The 8,710-nt window shown below is 51.1% G+C and overlaps 1 pseudogene; it reads left to right on the top strand.

The window, feature by feature from the left end:
• Positions 1–8,710, top strand: part of LOC112075603 (serine/threonine-protein kinase SMG1-like) — a 78,249-nt pseudogene that overhangs the window by 66,074 nt on the left and 3,465 nt on the right.

Here is an 8,710-nt window from a genome sequence, read left to right as displayed (position 1 = left end):
CTGTTCTTCTCTAGGTGAACCAGCAGGAGCGCCCCACTTCCACGCACGCCACTACTCCGTCACCCCGCTGGGGACACGCTCAGGACTCATCCAATGGGTGGACGGCGCCACGCCGCTGTTCGGCCTCTACAAGCGCTGGCAGCAGAGAGAGGCCGTGCTGCAGCACAGAAGGTAGTGTGTGTGTGTGTGTGTGTGTGTTGTGTGTGTGTGATATTTTGTAGGAACTTGCTCTGTGAATGTGTAGAGCTCAATACATTCAACATTGAAACTATGGCAAAGCCAAACACTTTGTTGGGCCATGAGCCTTGAGCTCTCTCTGTACTCATCACTTTCTCTCTCTCTGTCTGTCTCTCGCTCCTCCCCCAGGCCCAGGATTCGTTCCAGCAGCAGCCCCAGCCCCTCCCTCTGGTCCCACGGCCCAGTGAGCTCTACTACAGTAAGATAGGCCCCGCCCTGAAGGGGGTGGGCCTCAGCCTGGATGTTTCGCGGCGCGATTGGCCGCTCAGCGTGATGAGGGATGTGCTTAAGGAGCTGATGGCATCCACGCCCCCTAACCTGCTGGCCAAAGAGCTGTGGTGCTCCTGTACCACGTCTAGCGAGTGGTGAGGTCACACAGGTGAGCTGGGTCAAAGGTCAAGCAGGGTTTACTGTCGTCAGTCAAGGGTTAGAGGTCACACAGGTTGTGTGGCTTCTTCTTCTCGTATCCTTTCCTTCATATGCACTGATCTGAAAATAACACAGAGCTGAAAACATGGCGTCACTGAGATTGGATATAGGATCCACTCATAGAGTTGGATAGAGGACTCATCTTTGTAGCTCTGTTAATTTCTGTACTAAAAGTCCTCTATCTTACTCTATGGATCCACCTGATTAGTGCAGATGAAGGACAGGACGCCATGTTGGACTAATATGCTTGGGAAGTGGAGACGTCAAAAAATAAACCTTACTGGTGGCTAATTAATGGTAAATGAACGCTCTTCCTCCTCTTCTTCCTCCTGCTGCAGTCCTACGCCAGGTCCACTGCTGTGATGTCTATGGTGGGCTACATCATTGGCCTCGGCGACCGTCACCTTGACAACGTGCTGATTGACATGACGACGGGAGAGGTGGTGCACATCGACTACAACGTCTGCTTCGAGAAAGGTAAATAAAAAGTTATATTTTGAGGTTTGAACAAGAAGCGACCCTCCTGGTTTAGACAAGTTGCTCTGTGGATTCACTGCTGTTTGTCCTACTGATGTGTGATGTTTCCCTCTCTCTTTGTGTGATCTTCTCTTAACCCCAGACCACCTCATACTCACCCTGGAACACAGGTATATAACCCCCTATATACAGGAAGTACCAGGTAACGACATGGCTATATATACGGGCAGCGCCAGATATGGCTTACATTTACAATTTGCTCAAGGGCACAGACAGATTTTTTCTAACCAGTGACCTTTCGGTTACTGGCCCAACACTCTTAACCGCTAGGCTACCTGCTGCCAGGCTTGGGGGTAGAAGCTGTTCAGGGTTCTGTTGGTTCCAGACTTGGCACTCCGGTACCGCTTGCTAGCAGAGAAAACAGTCTATGACTTGGGTGGCTGGAGTCTTCAACAATTGTTTGGGCCTTCCTCTGGTACCGCCTGGTATAGAGGTCTTGGATGGCAGGGAGCTGGGCCCCAGTGATGTACTGGGCCATACGCACCACCCTCTGTAGCACCGGTCAAGATGCTCGCTATTCTGCAGCTGTAGAACTTTTTGAGTGTTGGAGGGCCCATGACAAATCTTTTCAGCCTTCTGATTGGGAAGAGGTGCTGTCGTGCTGTCGTGCCCTCTTCACGACTGTGTGTGTGGCCCATGTTAATTCCTTGTGATGTGGAAACACAAGGAACTTGAAGCTCTCGACCCGCTCCACTACAGTCCCATCAATGTGGATAGGAGGCGTGCTCGCACCCCCCTCCGTTTCCTGTGGTCCAGGATCAGCTCCTTTGTCTTGCTGACGTTGAGGAAGAGGTTGTTGTCCTGGCACCACACTGCCAGGTCTCTGACCTCCTCCCTACAGGCTGTCTCATCGTTGTCGGTGATCAGGCCTACCACTGTTGTGTCGTCAGCAAACTTAATGATGGTGCTGGAATCGTGCTTGGCCACGCAGTCGTGGGTGAACAGGGAGTACAGGAGGGGACTAAACACGTACCCCTGAGGGGCCCCAGTGTTGAGGATCAGCGTAGCAGATGTGTTGTTGGCTACCCTCACCACCTGGAGCAGCCTGTCAGGAAGTCCAGGATCCAGTTGCAGAGGGAGGTGTTCAGACCCAGGGTTCTTATCAGGAAGTCCAGGATCCAGTTGCAGAGGGAGGTGTTCAGACCCAGGGTTCTTATCAGGAAGTCCAGGATCCATTTACAAAGGGACGTGTTCAGACCCAGGGTTCTTATCAGGAAGTCCAGGATCCAGTTGCAGAGGGAGGTGTTCAGACCCAGGGTTCTTATCAGGAAGTCCAGGATTCCAGTTGCAGAGGGAGGTGTTCAGACCCAGGGTTCTTATCAGGAAGTCAGAATCCAGTTGCAGAGGGAGGTGTTCAGACCCAGGGTTCTTATCAGGAAGTCCAGGATCCAGTTGCAGAGGAGGTGTCAGACCCAGGGTTCTTATCAGGAAGTCCAGGATCCAGTTGCAGAGGGAGGTGTTCAGACCCAGGGTTCTTATCAGGAAGTCCAGGATCCAGTTGCAGAGGGAGGTGTTCAGACCCAGGGTTCTTATCAGGAAGTCCAGATCCAGTTGCAGAGGGAGGTGTTCAGACCCAGGGTTCTTATCAGGAAGTCCAGGATCCAGTTGCAGAGGGAGATGTTCAGACCCAGGGTTTCTTATCAGGAAGTCCAGGATCCAGTTACAGAGGGAACGTGTTCAGACCCTGGGTTCTTATCAGAAGTTGGTCACAATGCAACACGGATTAGACGCTCTTGAACATGGCCCCTCTCTCTCTCCGTAGGTACACAGAGCTCTGTATGTGATTGTTCTCCCCTCTCTCTCCCCCCCTCCCCCACCAGGTACTCTGAGCACACCCAGCTAGCATCTCGTCAGCGTACGGTCCAGGAGTTGATCCAGGGGAAGCAGGGTGACCTGGACCAGTGATGTCCCAGTACCAAGCAGCCTTCAGCAGCCTGGAGGCCACACAGCTAGCCAGTCTACTGCAGGACATCAGCAGTCATATAGACCTAGGTTAGTGTCTGTAGAGATGGGAGAGGGGGTTCTGTGTGGTTCCAGCTAGCCAGTCTACTGCAGGACATCGGCAGTCATATAGACCTGGGTTAGTGTCTGTAGAGATGGGAGAGGGGTTCTGTGTGGTTCCAGTCTACTGCAGGACATCAGCAGTCATATAGACCTGGGTTAGTGTCTGTAGAGATGGGAGAGGGGTTCTGTGTGGTTCCAGTCTACTGCAGGACATCAGCAGTCATATAGACCTGGGTTAGTGTCTGTAGAGATGGGAGAGGGGGTTCTGTTTGGTTCCAGCTAGCCAGTCTACTGCAGGACATCACAGTCATATAGACCGGGTTAGTGTCTGTAGAGATGGGTGAGGGGGTTCTGTGTGGTTCCAGCTAGCCAGTCTACTGCAGGACATCAGCAGTCGTATAGACCTGGGTTAGTGTCTGTAGAGGTGGGAGAGGGGTTCTGTTTGGTTCCAGCTAGCCAGTCTCCTGCAGGACATCAGCAGTCCTATAGACCTGATTGATTAACCTTCTCTCTCTTCCTCCCTCCCCAGGCCCTCCCAGCTACGTCCCGGCCACAGCCTTCCTGCAGAACGCCGGCCAGGCCCACCTAATCAGCCAGTGCGAGGGCCTGGAGGCTGAGTTGGGCTCCCTGCTGCAGCAGCGCCGTGGGGCCCTGCGAGGCTGTCTGGAGCAGCTGCACAGCTATGCCACTGTGGCCCTGCTGTACCCGCGGGCCGTGCTGCTGCGCCACAGGGCCCACCTCTGGAAACAGTGGCTGGAAGAGCTGCTCTGTGACATGACTGTTGACCACTGCCAGCAGATTTCCAGACAGTGAGTTGGAGTGGACACATGCTGGCTTTCTCCTCTCCCTCTTTCTGGCCATCTCGCGCCGCCATGTCTCCTTCTCATTCTTTCATTCTCACGCTCTCCTTCTCTCTCTGTCTGTCTCTCTCTCTCTGTGTCTTTCTCTGTGTTCCATTTCTGATATTTCTGCTTCTCTCTCCTCTATTTTATTATTATTCTCATTAAATGGACAGTTATTTTATCAATCTGTGCTCTACCTTCCTCTCCAAACTTCCCTCCCTCCAGGGATAGAGTCCAGTTTGCCCCCAGCCTCCCCTTGCGTCGTGCCAGTTCCTGTCTAGCGTTGAGCTGGCCTTGCAGCACCAGGCGTCAGAGACCAACACGCGTGTTCTGCGCCAGGCGGAGCGCGTCAAGGCGCGAGGCGCCACGGTCCACGCGTGTGAAGAACAGCTGCAGGAGATCGAGCGTTGCACAACGTGTTCCTCCTAGAGAACCCAGAGCAGGGCTCTCTCAGCCTGGCCACCATCATCTCATCAGCCCTCTGCACCCTCACCAGGTCCGTCTGGCGGCTGTGTGCTGGGGGTAGACGTGTGTGTGGTGGGGGATAGACGTGTGTGTGCTGGGGATAGACGTGTGTGTGGATAATGAGACTAACCTGATGGTTGAGGAGCGACTAGTGTTCCGACGTCTTGTGGCAGGGCGTGTGTGGTGGGGGGTAGAAGGGTGTGTGGATAATGAGACAACCTGATGGTGGAGGAGCAACTAGTGTTCCTGACGTCTTGTGGCAGGGCGTGTGTGGTGGGGGTAGAAGGGGATGTGTGGATAATGAGACTAACCTGATGGTTGAGGAGCGACTAGTGTTCCTGACGTCTTGTGGCAGGGCGTGTTGGGTGGGGGTAGAAGGGGTGTGTGGGTGGGGGGGGGGGGGTAGAAGGGCATGTTGGTGGGGGAGGGTAAAGGGCGTGTGTGGGGGGGGTAGAAGGGGTGTGTGGGGTAGAAGGGTGGTGTGGTGTGGGGGGATAGAAGGCGTGTGTGGTGGGGGGGTAGGAAGGGTGTGTGTGGGGACGTTTACTAGTACGCTGCCAGTGCTCTATTTAGATTGAGCGATGCTTGTAGGTTTCGAATAAAGACTGACACCTAGTCTGCGTTAAATTACCCCTGTACGTATTTAGGTCAACCCCTCATTGGGGGGGGGTAGAAGGGTGTGTGTGGAGTAACGAGACTAACCTGATGGTTGAGGGAGTAACTAGTGTTCCTACGTCTTGTGCAGGGCGTGTGTGTGCGGGGGTAGAAGGGTGTGTGTGGTGGGGGGGTAGAAGGTGTGTGTGGTGAGGGTAGAAGGGTGTGTGTGGTGGGGGGGGGGTAGAAGGTGGTGTGGTGGGGGGGGGTAGAGGGTGTGTTGGATAACGAGACTAACCTGATGGTCGGAGGGAAAACTAGTGTTCCTACGTCTGGTGCAGGCCGTGGTGTTGTTGGGGGGGGTAGAAGGGGGTGTGTGTGTAACTTTGTGTCTGGTCCCACTCAGGCGTAACCTGGTGATGGAAGGAGCGGCGGCGGCGGCGGGGGGGCAGCTGGTAGAGTTGACGTCTCGTGACGGGGCCTGGTTCCTGGAGGAGCTGTGTTCCATGAGCGGTAATATCACCTCATTGGTCCAGCTGCTGGGGCAGTGTCAGCTCCTCCCACACGACCTGGACCTGCCCTCGCCGCAGGAGACCGCCCAGACCGTCTACCTGGCCAACGCCGTCTACACCTGTCTACAGGTACGGTGTAATGGGGGTGGAGACGTGTGTGTGTGTGTGTGGTGGAGGATAGAAGTGTGTGTACGAGGATGTGGACGGAGTTGAGCGGTCAGAAATCTCACTCAACGTCCTTTCTCGCTCAAAATCTCTCAGCCTTCACAGGAAGAAAAAAAACCACACAAAATTCCTTCCATTTTATTTTGGGTTTAAAAACTTAATTTAACTCAAAGTGGTTGTTTTGTACCCGGTACCGGGTTTGGGGGATGTTGAAACCTAATATACTATCTAGATATACAGAACATGTTGAAACCTAGTATACCATCTAGACATACAGGACATGTTGAAACCTAGTATACCATCTAGACATAGAGGACATGTTGAAACCTAATATACTATCTAGACATACAGGACATGTTGAAACCTAATATACTATCTAGACATACGTGATATGTTGAAACCTAATATACTATCTAGAGACATGTGATATGTTGAAACCTAATATACTATCTAGACATACAGGACATGTTGAAACCTAATATACTATCTAGACATACAGGACATGTGATATGTTGAAACCTAGTATACTATCTAGACATACAGGACATGTTGAAACCTAATATACTATCTAGACATACGGGACATGTMGAAACCTAGTATACAATCTAGACATACGTGATATGTTGAAACCTAATATACTATCTCGACATACAGGACATGTTGAAACCTAATATACTATCTAGACATACAGGACATGTTGAAACCTAATATACTATCTAGACATATAGGACATGTTGAAACCTAATACATATAACTATCTAGACATACAGGACTGTTGAACCTAATATACTATCTAGACATACGTGATGTTGAACCTAATATACTATCTAGACTACGGGAATGTTGAAACCTCGTATTCTACTAGAATACAGGACAATGTTGAAACCTAGTATACTATCTAGACATCAGTACTGTGAATAGTTACTTTGAAACGTACTGTGAACTGATACTTATACTAGACATACAGTGGGACATGTTGAAACCTAGTTACTTGCTCAAGACATATAAGGCATGTTGAAACCTTAATATACTGATTAGACATCAGACATGTTGAAACCTAATATATATACTAGACAGTATATGAATGTTGAAACGCTAACTATACATAGAGCATACAGGACATGTTGACCTAGTATCTATCTAGAGCAATACGTGAATGTTTGAAACTAATTACTCATGTAGACTACCGCAGATGTATGTACTTAGATAGATTATCTAGACCCCCAGGTCTCCCCTAGCATCTACCACAACTGACTCACATCGACCACTATCAAGCTTTGATTCTTTGAATGGGCTTGGTAGTGCTATGGGGAACCTGTAAGGTGTACACAGAGGGGCCCCCGGGCGAGTTTGGGAAACCCTGGGTTTGAGGCACAAGATGTAGGGGAGACCAGATGGCTACATTTTGAAGTTGATGAAGTGGGTCTCCAACTTGGAAGTGTAACGAACCTCTAACTAATGTTTCAGAATGACGTCTGCACTTACTGGTCGCTGTCTTTCTGCTGTACCGCTTCTGCGATTCTCTTCTTCCGCGGTTCTTCCTTCTTCCTTCCTTCTCTTCTTTCCTTCCTTCTCCTTCTTCTTTAGGAACTGAACAACAACTTCGTCGATCATCTTCCGGAGGCTCTACCGCTGCAATGTTTGAAGGGGCGAAGGCCACCCTGGAGACCATGCTGTCTGAGCGGACCTCTTTAAGTGGGCAGTGTGCAGACGGGGTCCTCCTGCATGGGGCTGGCGCGACGCCTGCACACACACCTCGCAGCGCCGCCATGGGCCTGAGCAGAGGCGGACAACACTGTCTCCACATCACCAGGTTAGAACAGGGAACACACAACCTGTCTCCACTCAGCAGGTTAGAACAGGGGAACCACACTGTCTCCCACACATCAAGCTAGGTTAGAACAGGGGAAACCAGCCTGTCTCAACATCAGCAGGTTAGAACAGGGGAACACACACTGTCTCCAATCACCAGGTTGAAACAGGGGAACAACACTGTCTACATCAGAGGTTAGAAACAGGGGAACACTGTCTCCACATCACCAGGTTAGAACAGGGGAACACACTGTCTCACATCAAACCAGGTTAAGAACAGGACATGTCTCACATCACCAGGTTAGAACAGGGGAACACACACTGTTCCACACCAGCCAGGTTAGAACAGGGGAACAGACAGGCCAGTAGGGTTAGTGTTAGTTGTTAATGTTATATTGTGATGATATTGCAGGATGTTGCGGGCCCAGTACTGTCAGCTGAATGCAGCCTCCAGGGGCAGGGGATGGACGCGGTGGGACAGGACTCTCCTAAAGCTGTCCGCCGGTTCAGAATGCTGCTGGTGGCCTTCGATGGCATTTTTGCTCAAGCTAGAGACCGCCTTCAAGCCGCTCAAGAGAAGGTAACACACACACTTCCTCAATCTCTTCCACTCTGTACTCACCACTCTCTTCCCACTCGTTCTTCCTCTGTCTCACCCTCTCTCTTTCTCAAGCTCTTCCTCTCTCTCACCCTCTTCTCTTTCTCAAGCTTTTCTCTCTCTCACCTCCTTGATCTTTCATAGCTCCCGCTTCTCTGTCAACCCTCCTCTTCCTCAAGGCTGTTACCGATCTCTCTTCCCTCTCTCTTCTCAAGCCTTCCTCTCTCTCACCCTCTCTCTTTCCAGTCTGTTCCCACCCTTTACTCTTTCTTACCCGTCTCACCGTCTTTCCTCTGTCATACCCTCATTCTTTCCTCTGTTCTACCCTCTCTCTTTCTCTGTCTCAACCCTCTCCTCCTCTGTCACCTCTCTCTGTCTCTACCCTCCCTTTCTCTCTCTCACCCCTCTCTTTCCTCAAGCCTCTTTCTCTCTTCACACCATCCATCTTTTCTTCAGCTCAAATCACTCTTTAATTGTTAAACTCACAATCTATCTTTCTCTCTTGTTCCTGTCTT

Source organism: Salvelinus sp. IW2-2015, unplaced genomic scaffold, assembly GCF_002910315.2.
Source record: "Salvelinus sp. IW2-2015 unplaced genomic scaffold, ASM291031v2 Un_scaffold3265, whole genome shotgun sequence".
Classification (NCBI taxonomy): domain Eukaryota; kingdom Metazoa; phylum Chordata; class Actinopteri; order Salmoniformes; family Salmonidae; genus Salvelinus; species Salvelinus sp. IW2-2015.
Note: the sequence above shows the minus strand (reverse complement) of the source record. Positions and strands in the feature narration are given on the sequence as shown.